We start from the raw sequence: 14,547 nt of genomic DNA, 5'->3' as shown, positions 1-14,547 counted from the left end.
TTTTACCCAAATTGGGGTGAGTTGAAAACTCGAGAGCATAGGTTTAAGGTGAGTGGGCTGAAATTGACAAGCGACCTGAGGCACATTTCCCACACAGAAGGTTGTGCGTGTATGGAATGAGCTCCCAGAGGAAGTGGAGGAGGCTATTACACTCAGAAAATTGCAAAGGTAATCGGATGAGTTTCTGGACAGGATGGGTTTAGAGGGATTGGGGCCAAATGCTGGGGAACGGGACTTGTTTAATTTTGGTTATGTGGTGAGCATGGATGAGATACACCTAAATATCTGTTTCCACGCCGTGTACCCCCATAACGTCTTGTTGCTAACACTGGCTTTAAAGGATTACTTTTTAGCGGAGTTTTCCATCGCAGTCTGTGGCACAATCGTTTAGTCTGTTCGACTGCTCACGGGAAAGGTAGTATTGTGAAACACTGCAGATACGAACGACTTCCTTAATTTTGCCCCGACTGACCATACTCCGTGAAATTTTCCCAGACCTCAATTGAGGAGTTTTGCTGCTCGAAGTTACCTCAGAAACCCTGTTAACTCGTAATGTGCTGAGCGAATCGCAAAACAGAAAGCATTTTTCACGGAACACAAACAAAACTGGCATGCCGAATGCATTTTCAGACAGAGAGATGCATGAATGCTAAATGTGTCACAGTCCGAGGGCATGAGTCATAAAGTAATCTCACAACTAACAACAGGGCAATTCCAAACTACTCTTTCAAACATACTGCAGCGTTAGTGCACCACCACTTTCCAGACAATGCTGAAAAGAGAGATAGAAAGAACATCATAAGAACGGGCCATAAAAAGTGAATTTCACCAATCACAGTCTCGATTAGATTACCTTTTCCTTCTGATGTCTCCAGGACGGAAATGAAGGAAATGGGAGAAATTCAATAACATATGACACCGAAATTCATTGGAACGATTTTCCCATTGGACAAAAAACCAAATAACGACGAGTCGAGTCACCGCAGGACTTTGTTTCACAACAGCGATGAAATAATAGTCTCCATTCGGTTCCAGTAAAAGCACAAATCGCTTTGGAACAGCAGAGCTGTTTGCGATTTTCCGCGCGGGAGGCGAACGCGATCTTGACAGCAGAGACACTTGGACACTTCGGTCAAATAACCATGAGCTGCTAGACATTACTACAATTTCGATTCTTGCTTTGCTAAATGATTTCACACATTGCTCGAAACAGGACGACTTTCACGTTTACACGGAACACGAAACACACCTGACTACAGGGAAAATGCACAAAGCTGAGCAGGCCGTGTTCCACATCAAACCGTGCAGCATTTATTCAGTCACTGTGTCTGTTTTGCAGAAGAAGGGTCCCAAAGAATGTTCTCCACCCTAAAACCGGAGGTCGCATTACAATCCGAGAACGACAGATCACATTGTGAGCATGCTCTGACCTCGGGGCCGGTTCGAGATGCCACTTTCCGTGCCTTTTACTTTAACCGTGCAATTTGCTGCAGAGATGTTCACTCCTGGACATGAGCCACGTGGATACCAACTGAGTCGGAAACCTGTGCGGCAATCGACGAGAAGCGATTCAATAAATTTTGCTAACTTCCATGGTGCTTATTGGAAATGCAGTTTCTGTTCAAGTCAATCGAAAAGGCAGTTTCTGAACATAGTAACAGAAGTCAAAAGGTAATTACCTCACCCCACCCCCACTCCGGAAGAGGTGCTAACTGCCCTTGAGTGCTTTCTGATCTCGATGTGAAGAGCTCACACGCCTCTGAGTCACCTTCAAGTCTCTGTTTGCGGAGTGAATCACAAAGAAGGACTTTTACCAGAGCTGCAACCGCCTCACTTCCCCACTCGCTCTCCCCTTTTACATTTTCCTGCTCGTCAGTGATTTAAAGAAAACCAAATGGATGCGATGTCATTCTGTAGCCTCTCTGTCGATTCCTCCGTTTCAGTTCCAACATGGCTTAGATCTCGGGGCGCACCTTAATATTAGCGGCGCTATGAAAGCACAGGTTCAAAGGTTCCTCTGAGAGTGTAAATTATTTCATTGCTGTTGCTGATTGAATGAGCCACTAACGTGCGAACTGCCCCAAAATATGATTCAGGAATCTGGTACCAACTCTCGCGCGTTGAATAACGACAGACAGCTTCCAAATGAGGCCTTTCAGAGACGACTTTGGGGTACATTTGACAGACAGACAAGTTCAGGAATCCGTGGTGCGCTGTGACCTGCCTTTGAACCGGTCCGCCTACGCAAGGAATGCAAATGCGGTACTGCTTTTCGTGGAAGGATCAGAACGCGGCAAGGACACTCTCAAACAGAATGGCATATGCATCAGAACCAGGTTGGAGAAAAACTTTATAATGCTTTACACAGTAATTAAATGGAGTTGCCTTACATTTCACTACGAGAGCAGATTCTTTCAAGCAAATTCGAAGGCAGGTTTGCAGATGGGAAAGCAAGCAAGAAAGCTCCGTTCTTGTCCATGTAAAAGGCCGCAGTTGACGAACAAAGCAGTTTCTGCCCAGTTTCGAACTGGGGACCTTTCGCGTGTTAGGCGAACGTGATGACCACTACACTACAGAAACCAGCCGCGGTCGCCGCCCTGCGGCGCAGTGGCATCCAGCACTGAAAGTTGAAGCCATTCTCCGTTTCACCTTTCTGTTTCCAATTGCTCGTTGTTGTCCAGCGTAATTGACATCTTGAAAACGTTAAAAAAGACACGTGAAATTGATGACAATATATAGACAATGATTTCGTCAATGTTTGGACCGTAGGGCGAGGTGGAATAAGCTGGGACGACTTTCCCTGCAGCGTAACGGCTGCGATATGATCTTATGGAAGGGTTGTAAACTGAGTATTTCTGTGTTTTACCCAAATTGGGGTGAGTTGAAAACTCGAGAGCATAGGTTTAAGGTGAGTGGGCTGAAATTGACAAACGACCTGAGGCACATTTCCCACACAGAAGGTTGTGCGTGTATGGAATGAGCTCCCAGAGGAAGTGGAGGAGGCTATTACACTCAGAAAATTGCAAAGGTAATCGGATGAGTTTCTGGACAGGATGGGTTTAGAGGGATTGGGGCCAAATGCTGGGGAACGGGACTTGTTTAATTTTGGTTATGTGGTGAGCATGGATGAGATACACCTAAATATCTGTTTCCACGCCGTGTACCCCCATAACGTCTTGTTGCTAACACTGGCTTTAAAGGATTACTTTTTAGCGGAGTTTTCCATCGCAGTCTGTGGCACAATCGTTTAGTCTGTTCGACTGCTCACGGGAAAGGTAGTATTGTGAAACACTGCAGATACGAACGACTTCCTTAATTTTGCCCCGACTGACCATACTCCGTGAAATTTTCCCAGACCTCAATTGAGGAGTTTTGCTGCTCGAAGTTACCTCAGAAACCCTGTTAACTCGTAATGTGCTGAGCGAATCGCAAAACAGAAAGCATTTTTCACGGAACACAAACAAAACTGGCATGCCGAATGCATTTTCAGACAGAGAGATGCATGAATGCTAAATGTGTCACAGTCCGAGGGCATGAGTCATAAAGTAATCTCACAACTAACAACAGGGCAATTCCAAACTACTCTTTCAAACATACTGCAGCGTTAGTGCACCACCACTTTCCAGACAATGCTGAAAAGAGAGATAGAAAGAACATCATAAGAACGGGCCATAAAAAGTCAATTTCACCAATCACAGTCTCGATTAGATTACCTTTTCCTTCTGATGTCTCCAGGACGGAAATGAAGGAAATGGGAGAAATTCAATAACATATGACACCGAAATTCATTGGAACGATTTTCCCATTGGACAAAAAACCAAATAACGACGAGTCGAGTCACCGCAGGACTTTGTTTCACAACAGCGATGAAATAATAGTCTCCATTCGGTTCCAGTAAAAGCACAAATCGCTTTGGAACAGCAGAGCTGTTTGCGATTTTCCGCGCGGGAGGCGAACGCGATCTTGACAGCAGAGACACTTGGACACTTCGGTCAAATAACCATGAGCTGCTAGACATTACTACAATTTCGATTCTTGCTTTGCTAAATGATTTCACACATTGCTCGAAACAGGACGACTTTCACGTTTACACGGAACACGAAACACACCTGACTACAGGGAAAATGCACAAAGCTGAGCAGGCCGTGTTCCACATCAAACCGTGCAGCATTTATTCAGTCACTGTGTCTGTTTTGCAGAAGAAGGGTCCCAAAGAATGTTCTCCACCCTAAAACCGGAGGTCGCATTACAATCCGAGAACGACAGATCACATTGTGAGCATGCTCTGACCTCGGGGCCGGTTCGAGATGCCACTTTCCGTGCCTTTTACTTTAACCGTGCAATTTGCTGCAGAGATGTTCACTCCTGGACATGAGCCACGTGGATACCAACTGAGTCGGAAACCTGTGCGGCAATCGACGAGAAGCGATTCAATAAATTTTGCTAACTTCCATGGTGCTTATTGGAAATGCAGTTTCTGTTCAAGTCAATCGAAAAGGCAGTTTCTGAACATAGTAACAGAAGTCAAAAGGTAATTACCTCACCCCACCCCCACTCCGGAAGAGGTGCTAACTGCCCTTGAGTGCTTTCTGATCTCGATGTGAAGAGCTCACACGCCTCTGAGTCACCTTCAAGTCTCTGTTTGCGGAGTGAATCACAAAGAAGGACTTTTACCAGAGCTGCAACCGCCTCACTTCCCCACTCGCTCTCCCCTTTTACATTTTCCTGCTCGTCAGTGATTTAAAGAAAACCAAATGGATGCGATGTCATTCTGTAGCCTCTCTGTCGATTCCTCCGTTTCAGTTCCAACATGGCTTAGATCTCGGGGCGCACCTTAATATTAGCGGCGCTATGAAAGCACAGGTTCAAAGGTTCCTCTGAGAGTGTAAATTATTTCATTGCTGTTGCTGATTGAATGAGCCACTAACGTGCGAACTGCCCCAAAATATGATTCAGGAATCTGGTACCAACTCTCGCGCGTTGAATAACGACAGACAGCTTCCAAATGAGGCCTTTCAGAGACGACTTTGGGGTACATTTGACAGACAGACAAGTTCAGGAATCCGTGGTGCGCTGTGACCTGCCTTTGAACCGGTCCGCCTACGCAAGGAATGCAAATGCGGTACTGCTTTTCGTGGAAGGATCAGAACGCGGCAAGGACACTCTCAAACAGAATGGCATATGCATCAGAACCAGGTTGGAGAAAAACTTTATAATGCTTTACACAGTAATTAAATGGAGTTGCCTTACATTTCACTACGAGAGCAGATTCTTTCAAGCAAATTCGAAGGCAGGTTTGCAGATGGGAAAGCAAGCAAGAAAGCTCCGTTCTTGTCCATGTAAAAGGCCGCAGTTGACGAACAAAGCAGTTTCTGCCCAGTTTCGAACTGGGGACCTTTCGCGTGTTAGGCGAACGTGATGACCACTACACTACAGAAACCAGCCGCGGTCGCCGCCCTGCGGCGCAGTGGCATCCAGCACTGAAAGTTGAAGCCATTCTCCGTTTCACCTTTCTGTTTCCAATTGCTCGTTGTTGTCCAGCGTAATTGACATCTTGAAAACGTTAAAAAAGACACGTGAAATTGATGACAATATATAGACAATGATTTCGTCAATGTTTGGACCGTAGGGCGAGGTGGAATAAGCTGGGACGACTTTCCCTGCAGCGTAACGGCTGCGATATGATCTTATGGAAGGGTTGTAAACTGAGTATTTCTGTGTTTTACCCAAATTGGGGTGAGTTGAAAACTCGAGAGCATAGGTTTAAGGTGAGTGGGCTGAAATTGACAAACGACCTGAGGCACATTTCCCACACAGAAGGTTGTGCGTGTATGGAATGAGCTCCCAGAGGAAGTGGAGGAGGCTATTACACTCAGAAAATTGCAAAGGTAATCGGATGAGTTTCTGGACAGGATGGGTTTAGAGGGATTGGGGCCAAATGCTGGGGAACGGGACTTGTTTAATTTTGGTTATGTGGTGAGCATGGATGAGATACACCTAAATATCTGTTTCCACGCCGTGTACCCCCATAACGTCTTGTTGCTAACACTGGCTTTAAAGGATTACTTTTTAGCGGAGTTTTCCATCGCAGTCTGTGGCACAATCGTTTAGTCTGTTCGACTGCTCACGGGAAAGGTAGTATTGTGAAACACTGCAGATACGAACGACTTCCTTAATTTTGCCCCGACTGACCATACTCCGTGAAATTTTCCCAGACCTCAATTGAGGAGTTTTGCTGCTCGAAGTTACCTCAGAAACCCTGTTAACTCGTAATGTGCTGAGCGAATCGCAAAACAGAAAGCATTTTTCACGGAACACAAACAAAACTGGCATGCCGAATGCATTTTCAGACAGAGAGATGCATGAATGCTAAATGTGTCACAGTCCGAGGGCATGAGTCATAAAGTAATCTCACAACTAACAACAGGGCAATTCCAAACTACTCTTTCAAACATACTGCAGCGTTAGTGCACCACCACTTTCCAGACAATGCTGAAAAGAGAGATAGAAAGAACATCATAAGAACGGGCCATAAAAAGTGAATTTCACCAATCACAGTCTCGATTAGATTACCTTTTCCTTCTGATGTCTCCAGGACGGAAATGAAGGAAATGGGAGAAATTCAATAACATATGACACCGAAATTCATTGGAACGATTTTCCCATTGGACAAAAAACCAAATAACGACGAGTCGAGTCACCGCAGGACTTTGTTTCACAACAGCGATGAAATAATAGTCTCCATTCGGTTCCAGTAAAAGCACAAATCGCTTTGGAACAGCAGAGCTGTTTGCGATTTTCCGCGCGGGAGGCGAACGCGATCTTGACAGCAGAGACACTTGGACACTTCGGTCAAATAACCATGAGCTGCTAGACATTACTACAATTTCGATTCTTGCTTTGCTAAATGATTTCACACATTGCTCGAAACAGGACGACTTTCACGTTTACACGGAACACGAAACACACCTGACTACAGGGAAAATGCACAAAGCTGAGCAGGCCGTGTTCCACATCAAACCGTGCAGCATTTATTCAGTCACTGTGTCTGTTTTGCAGAAGAAGGGTCCCAAAGAATGTTCTCCACCCTAAAACCGGAGGTCGCATTACAATCCGAGAACGACAGATCACATTGTGAGCATGCTCTGACCTCGGGGCCGGTTCGAGATGCCACTTTCCGTGCCTTTTACTTTAACCGTGCAATTTGCTGCAGAGATGTTCACTCCTGGACATGAGCCACGTGGATACCAACTGAGTCGGAAACCTGTGCGGCAATCGACGAGAAGCGATTCAATAAATTTTGCTAACTTCCATGGTGCTTATTGGAAATGCAGTTTCTGTTCAAGTCAATCGAAAAGGCAGTTTCTGAACATAGTAACAGAAGTCAAAAGGTAATTACCTCACCCCACCCCCACTCCGGAAGAGGTGCTAACTGCCCTTGAGTGCTTTCTGATCTCGATGTGAAGAGCTCACACGCCTCTGAGTCACCTTCAAGTCTCTGTTTGCGGAGTGAATCACAAAGAAGGACTTTTACCAGAGCTGCAACCGCCTCACTTCCCCACTCGCTCTCCCCTTTTACATTTTCCTGCTCGTCAGTGATTTAAAGAAAACCAAATGGATGCGATGTCATTCTGTAGCCTCTCTGTCGATTCCTCCGTTTCAGTTCCAACATGGCTTAGATCTCGGGGCGCACCTTAATATTAGCGGCGCTATGAAAGCACAGGTTCAAAGGTTCCTCTGAGAGTGTAAATTATTTCATTGCTGTTGCTGATTGAATGAGCCACTAACGTGCGAACTGCCCCAAAATATGATTCAGGAATCTGGTACCAACTCTCGCGCGTTGAATAACGACAGACAGCTTCCAAATGAGGCCTTTCAGAGACGACTTTGGGGTACATTTGACAGACAGACAAGTTCAGGAATCCGTGGTGCGCTGTGACCTGCCTTTGAACCGGTCCGCCTACGCAAGGAATGCAAATGCGGTACTGCTTTTCGTGGAAGGATCAGAACGCGGCAAGGACACTCTCAAACAGAATGGCATATGCATCAGAACCAGGTTGGAGAAAAACTTTATAATGCTTTACACAGTAATTAAATGGAGTTGCCTTACATTTCACTACGAGAGCAGATTCTTTCAAGCAAATTCGAAGGCAGGTTTGCAGATGGGAAAGCAAGCAAGAAAGCTCCGTTCTTGTCCATGTAAAAGGCCGCAGTTGACGAACAAAGCAGTTTCTGCCCAGTTTCGAACTGGGGACCTTTCGCGTGTTAGGCGAACGTGATGACCACTACACTACAGAAACCAGCCGCGGTCGCCGCCCTGCGGCGCAGTGGCATCCAGCACTGAAAGTTGAAGCCATTCTCCGTTTCACCTTTCTGTTTCCAATTGCTCGTTGTTGTCCAGCGTAATTGACATCTTGAAAACGTTAAAAAAGACACGTGAAATTGATGACAATATATAGACAATGATTTCGTCAATGTTTGGACCGTAGGGCGAGGTGGAATAAGCTGGGACGACTTTCCCTGCAGCGTAACGGCTGCGATATGATCTTATGGAAGGGTTGTAAACTGAGTATTTCTGTGTTTTACCCAAATTGGGGTGAGTTGAAAACTCGAGAGCATAGGTTTAAGGTGAGTGGGCTGAAATTGACAAACGACCTGAGGCACATTTCCCACACAGAAGGTTGTGCGTGTATGGAATGAGCTCCCAGAGGAAGTGGAGGAGGCTATTACACTCAGAAAATTGCAAAGGTAATCGGATGAGTTTCTGGACAGGATGGGTTTAGAGGGATTGGGGCCAAATGCTGGGGAACGGGACTTGTTTAATTTTGGTTATGTGGTGAGCATGGATGAGATACACCTAAATATCTGTTTCCACGCCGTGTACCCCCATAACGTCTTGTTGCTAACACTGGCTTTAAAGGATTACTTTTTAGCGGAGTTTTCCATCGCAGTCTGTGGCACAATCGTTTAGTCTGTTCGACTGCTCACGGGAAAGGTAGTATTGTGAAACACTGCAGATACGAACGACTTCCTTAATTTTGCCCCGACTGACCATACTCCGTGAAATTTTCCCAGACCTCAATTGAGGAGTTTTGCTGCTCGAAGTTACCTCAGAAACCCTGTTAACTCGTAATGTGCTGAGCGAATCGCAAAACAGAAAGCATTTTTCACGGAACACAAACAAAACTGGCATGCCGAATGCATTTTCAGACAGAGAGATGCATGAATGCTAAATGTGTCACAGTCCGAGGGCATGAGTCATAAAGTAATCTCACAACTAACAACAGGGCAATTCCAAACTACTCTTTCAAACATACTGCAGCGTTAGTGCACCACCACTTTCCAGACAATGCTGAAAAGAGAGATAGAAAGAACATCATAAGAACGGGCCATAAAAAGTGAATTTCACCAATCACAGTCTCGATTAGATTACCTTTTCCTTCTGATGTCTCCAGGACGGAAATGAAGGAAATGGGAGAAATTCAATAACATATGACACCGAAATTCATTGGAACGATTTTCCCATTGGACAAAAAACCAAATAACGACGAGTCGAGTCACCGCAGGACTTTGTTTCACAACAGCGATGAAATAATAGTCTCCATTCGGTTCCAGTAAAAGCACAAATCGCTTTGGAACAGCAGAGCTGTTTGCGATTTTCCGCGCGGGAGGCGAACGCGATCTTGACAGCAGAGACACTTGGACACTTCGGTCAAATAACCATGAGCTGCTAGACATTACTACAATTTCGATTCTTGCTTTGCTAAATGATTTCACACATTGCTCGAAACAGGACGACTTTCACGTTTACACGGAACACGAAACACACCTGACTACAGGGAAAATGCACAAAGCTGAGCAGGCCGTGTTCCACATCAAACCGTGCAGCATTTATTCAGTCACTGTGTCTGTTTTGCAGAAGAAGGGTCCCAAAGAATGTTCTCCACCCTAAAACCGGAGGTCGCATTACAATCCGAGAACGACAGATCACATTGTGAGCATGCTCTGACCTCGGGGCCGGTTCGAGATGCCACTTTCCGTGCCTTTTACTTTAACCGTGCAATTTGCTGCAGAGATGTTCACTCCTGGACATGAGCCACGTGGATACCAACTGAGTCGGAAACCTGTGCGGCAATCGACGAGAAGCGATTCAATAAATTTTGCTAACTTCCATGGTGCTTATTGGAAATGCAGTTTCTGTTCAAGTCAATCGAAAAGGCAGTTTCTGAACATAGTAACAGAAGTCAAAAGGTAATTACCTCACCCCACCCCCACTCCGGAAGAGGTGCTAACTGCCCTTGAGTGCTTTCTGATCTCGATGTGAAGAGCTCACACGCCTCTGAGTCACCTTCAAGTCTCTGTTTGCGGAGTGAATCACAAAGAAGGACTTTTACCAGAGCTGCAACCGCCTCACTTCCCCACTCGCTCTCCCCTTTTACATTTTCCTGCTCGTCAGTGATTTAAAGAAAACCAAATGGATGCGATGTCATTCTGTAGCCTCTCTGTCGATTCCTCCGTTTCAGTTCCAACATGGCTTAGATCTCGGGGCGCACCTTAATATTAGCGGCGCTATGAAAGCACAGGTTCAAAGGTTCCTCTGAGAGTGTAAATTATTTCATTGCTGTTGCTGATTGAATGAGCCACTAACGTGCGAACTGCCCCAAAATATGATTCAGGAATCTGGTACCAACTCTCGCGCGTTGAATAACGACAGACAGCTTCCAAATGAGGCCTTTCAGAGACGACTTTGGGGTACATTTGACAGACAGACAAGTTCAGGAATCCGTGGTGCGCTGTGACCTGCCTTTGAACCGGTCCGCCTACGCAAGGAATGCAAATGCGGTACTGCTTTTCGTGGAAGGATCAGAACGCGGCAAGGACACTCTCAAACAGAATGGCATATGCATCAGAACCAGGTTGGAGAAAAACTTTATAATGCTTTACACAGTAATTAAATGGAGTTGCCTTACATTTCACTACGAGAGCAGATTCTTTCAAGCAAATTCGAAGGCAGGTTTGCAGATGGGAAAGCAAGCAAGAAAGCTCCGTTCTTGTCCATGTAAAAGGCCGCAGTTGACGAACAAAGCAGTTTCTGCCCAGTTTCGAACTGGGGACCTTTCGCGTGTTAGGCGAACGTGATGACCACTACACTACAGAAACCAGCCGCGGTCGCCGCCCTGCGGCGCAGTGGCATCCAGCACTGAAAGTTGAAGCCATTCTCCGTTTCACCTTTCTGTTTCCAATTGCTCGTTGTTGTCCAGCGTAATTGACATCTTGAAAACGTTAAAAAAGACACGTGAAATTGATGACAATATATAGACAATGATTTCGTCAATGTTTGGACCGTAGGGCGAGGTGGAATAAGCTGGGACGACTTTCCCTGCAGCGTAACGGCTGCGATATGATCTTATGGAAGGGTTGTAAACTGAGTATTTCTGTGTTTTACCCAAATTGGGGTGAGTTGAAAACTCGAGAGCATAGGTTTAAGGTGAGTGGGCTGAAATTGACAAACGACCTGAGGCACATTTCCCACACAGAAGGTTGTGCGTGTATGGAATGAGCTCCCAGAGGAAGTGGAGGAGGCTATTACACTCAGAAAATTGCAAAGGTAATCGGATGAGTTTCTGGACAGGATGGGTTTAGAGGGATTGGGGCCAAATGCTGGGGAACGGGACTTGTTTAATTTTGGTTATGTGGTGAGCATGGATGAGATACACCTAAATATCTGTTTCCACGCCGTGTACCCCCATAACGTCTTGTTGCTAACACTGGCTTTAAAGGATTACTTTTTAGCGGAGTTTTCCATCGCAGTCTGTGGCACAATCGTTTAGTCTGTTCGACTGCTCACGGGAAAGGTAGTATTGTGAAACACTGCAGATACGAACGACTTCCTTAATTTTGCCCCGACTGACCATACTCCGTGAAATTTTCCCAGACCTCAATTGAGGAGTTTTGCTGCTCGAAGTTACCTCAGAAACCCTGTTAACTCGTAATGTGCTGAGCGAATCGCAAAACAGAAAGCATTTTTCACGGAACACAAACAAAACTGGCATGCCGAATGCATTTTCAGACAGAGAGATGCATGAATGCTAAATGTGTCACAGTCCGAGGGCATGAGTCATAAAGTAATCTCACAACTAACAACAGGGCAATTCCAAACTACTCTTTCAAACATACTGCAGCGTTAGTGCACCACCACTTTCCAGACAATGCTGAAAAGAGAGATAGAAAGAACATCATAAGAACGGGCCATAAAAAGTGAATTTCACCAATCACAGTCTCGATTAGATTACCTTTTCCTTCTGATGTCTCCAGGACGGAAATGAAGGAAATGGGAGAAATTCAATAACATATGACACCGAAATTCATTGGAACGATTTTCCCATTGGACAAAAAACCAAATAACGACGAGTCGAGTCACCGCAGGACTTTGTTTCACAACAGCGATGAAATAATAGTCTCCATTCGGTTCCAGTAAAAGCACAAATCGCTTTGGAACAGCAGAGCTGTTTGCGATTTTCCGCGCGGGAGGCGAACGCGATCTTGACAGCAGAGACACTTGGACACTTCGGTCAAATAACCATGAGCTGCTAGACATTACTACAATTTCGATTCTTGCTTTGCTAAATGATTTCACACATTGCTCGAAACAGGACGACTTTCACGTTTACACGGAACACGAAACACACCTGACTACAGGGAAAATGCACAAAGCTGAGCAGGCCGTGTTCCACATCAAACCGTGCAGCATTTATTCAGTCACTGTGTCTGTTTTGCAGAAGAAGGGTCCCAAAGAATGTTCTCCACCCTAAAACCGGAGGTCGCATTACAATCCGAGAACGACAGATCACATTGTGAGCATGCTCTGACCTCGGGGCCGGTTCGAGATGCCACTTTCCGTGCCTTTTACTTTAACCGTGCAATTTGCTGCAGAGATGTTCACTCCTGGACATGAGCCACGTGGATACCAACTGAGTCGGAAACCTGTGCGGCAATCGACGAGAAGCGATTCAATAAATTTTGCTAACTTCCATGGTGCTTATTGGAAATGCAGTTTCTGTTCAAGTCAATCGAAAAGGCAGTTTCTGAACATAGTAACAGAAGTCAAAAGGTAATTACCTCACCCCACCCCCACTCCGGAAGAGGTGCTAACTGCCCTTGAGTGCTTTCTGATCTCGATGTGAAGAGCTCACACGCCTCTGAGTCACCTTCAAGTCTCTGTTTGCGGAGTGAATCACAAAGAAGGACTTTTACCAGAGCTGCAACCGCCTCACTTCCCCACTCGCTCTCCCCTTTTACATTTTCCTGCTCGTCAGTGATTTAAAGAAAACCAAATGGATGCGATGTCATTCTGTAGCCTCTCTGTCGATTCCTCCGTTTCAGTTCCAACATGGCTTAGATCTCGGGGCGCACCTTAATATTAGCGGCGCTATGAAAGCACAGGTTCAAAGGTTCCTCTGAGAGTGTAAATTATTTCATTGCTGTTGCTGATTGAATGAGCCACTAACGTGCGAACTGCCCCAAAATATGATTCAGGAATCTGGTACCAACTCTCGCGCGTTGAATAACGACAGACAGCTTCCAAATGAGGCCTTTCAGAGACGACTTTGGGGTACATTTGACAGACAGACAAGTTCAGGAATCCGTGGTGCGCTGTGACCTGCCTTTGAACCGGTCCGCCTACGCAAGGAATGCAAATGCGGTACTGCTTTTCGTGGAAGGATCAGAACGCGGCAAGGACACTCTCAAACAGAATGGCATATGCATCAGAACCAGGTTGGAGAAAAACTTTATAATGCTTTACACAGTAATTAAATGGAGTTGCCTTACATTTCACTACGAGAGCAGATTCTTTCAAGCAAATTCGAAGGCAGGTTTGCAGATGGGAAAGCAAGCAAGAAAGCTCCGTTCTTGTCCATGTAAAAGGCCGCAGTTGACGAACAAAGCAGTTTCTGCCCAGTTTCGAACTGGGGACCTTTCGCGTGTTAGGCGAACGTGATGACCACTACACTACAGAAACCAGCCGCGGTCGCCGCCCTGCGGCGCAGTGGCATCCAGCACTGAAAGTTGAAGCCATTCTCCGTTTCACCTTTCTGTTTCCAATTGCTCGTTGTTGTCCAGCGTAATTGACATCTTGAAAACGTTAAAAAAGACACGTGAAATTGATGACAATATATAGACAATGATTTCGTCAATGTTTGGACCGTAGGGCGAGGTGGAATAAGCTGGGACGACTTTCCCTGCAGCGTAACGGCTGCGATATGATCTTATGGAAGGGTTGTAAACTGAGTATTTCTGTGTTTTACCCAAATTGGGGTGAGTTGAAAACTCGAGAGCATAGGTTTAAGGTGAGTGGGCTGAAATTGACAAACGACCTGAGGCACATTTCCCACACAGAAGGTTGTGCGTGTATGGAATGAGCTCCCAGAGGAAGTGGAGGAGGCTATTACACTCAGAAAATTGCAAAGGTAATCGGATGAGTTTCTGGACAGGATGGGTTTAGAGGGATTGGGGCCAAATGCTGGGGAACGGGACTTGTTTAATTTT

General features: G+C 45.7%; 5 non-coding genes across 5 annotated transcripts; all 5 read right to left on the bottom strand.

Moving 5' to 3' along the window:
* Positions 1-2,507: 2,507 nt before the first annotated feature.
* Positions 2,508-2,580, bottom strand: trnav-aac (transfer RNA valine (anticodon AAC)). Its single transcript has one exon. It is a non-coding gene; the product is annotated as a tRNA-Val (tRNA).
* Positions 2,581-5,367: 2,787 nt separating this feature from the next.
* trnav-aac (transfer RNA valine (anticodon AAC)) lies at positions 5,368-5,440 on the bottom strand. The gene has a single exon. It is a non-coding gene; the product is annotated as a tRNA-Val (tRNA).
* A 2,787-nt stretch (positions 5,441-8,227) lies between these two features.
* On the bottom strand, positions 8,228-8,300 carry trnav-aac (transfer RNA valine (anticodon AAC)). Its single transcript has one exon. It is a non-coding gene; the product is annotated as a tRNA-Val (tRNA).
* Positions 8,301-11,087: 2,787 nt separating this feature from the next.
* Positions 11,088-11,160, bottom strand: trnav-aac (transfer RNA valine (anticodon AAC)). Its single transcript has one exon. It is a non-coding gene; the product is annotated as a tRNA-Val (tRNA).
* Positions 11,161-13,947: 2,787 nt separating this feature from the next.
* On the bottom strand, positions 13,948-14,020 carry trnav-aac (transfer RNA valine (anticodon AAC)). Its single transcript has one exon. It is a non-coding gene; the product is annotated as a tRNA-Val (tRNA).
* Between the last annotated feature and the right edge of the window lie 527 nt (positions 14,021-14,547).

Source organism: Chiloscyllium punctatum, unplaced genomic scaffold, assembly GCF_047496795.1.
Source record: "Chiloscyllium punctatum isolate Juve2018m unplaced genomic scaffold, sChiPun1.3 scaffold_785, whole genome shotgun sequence".
NCBI classification, from domain to species: domain Eukaryota; kingdom Metazoa; phylum Chordata; class Chondrichthyes; order Orectolobiformes; family Hemiscylliidae; genus Chiloscyllium; species Chiloscyllium punctatum.
The sequence above is the reverse complement of the archived record's forward strand: the minus strand, read 5'-3'. Positions and strand labels throughout refer to the sequence as shown.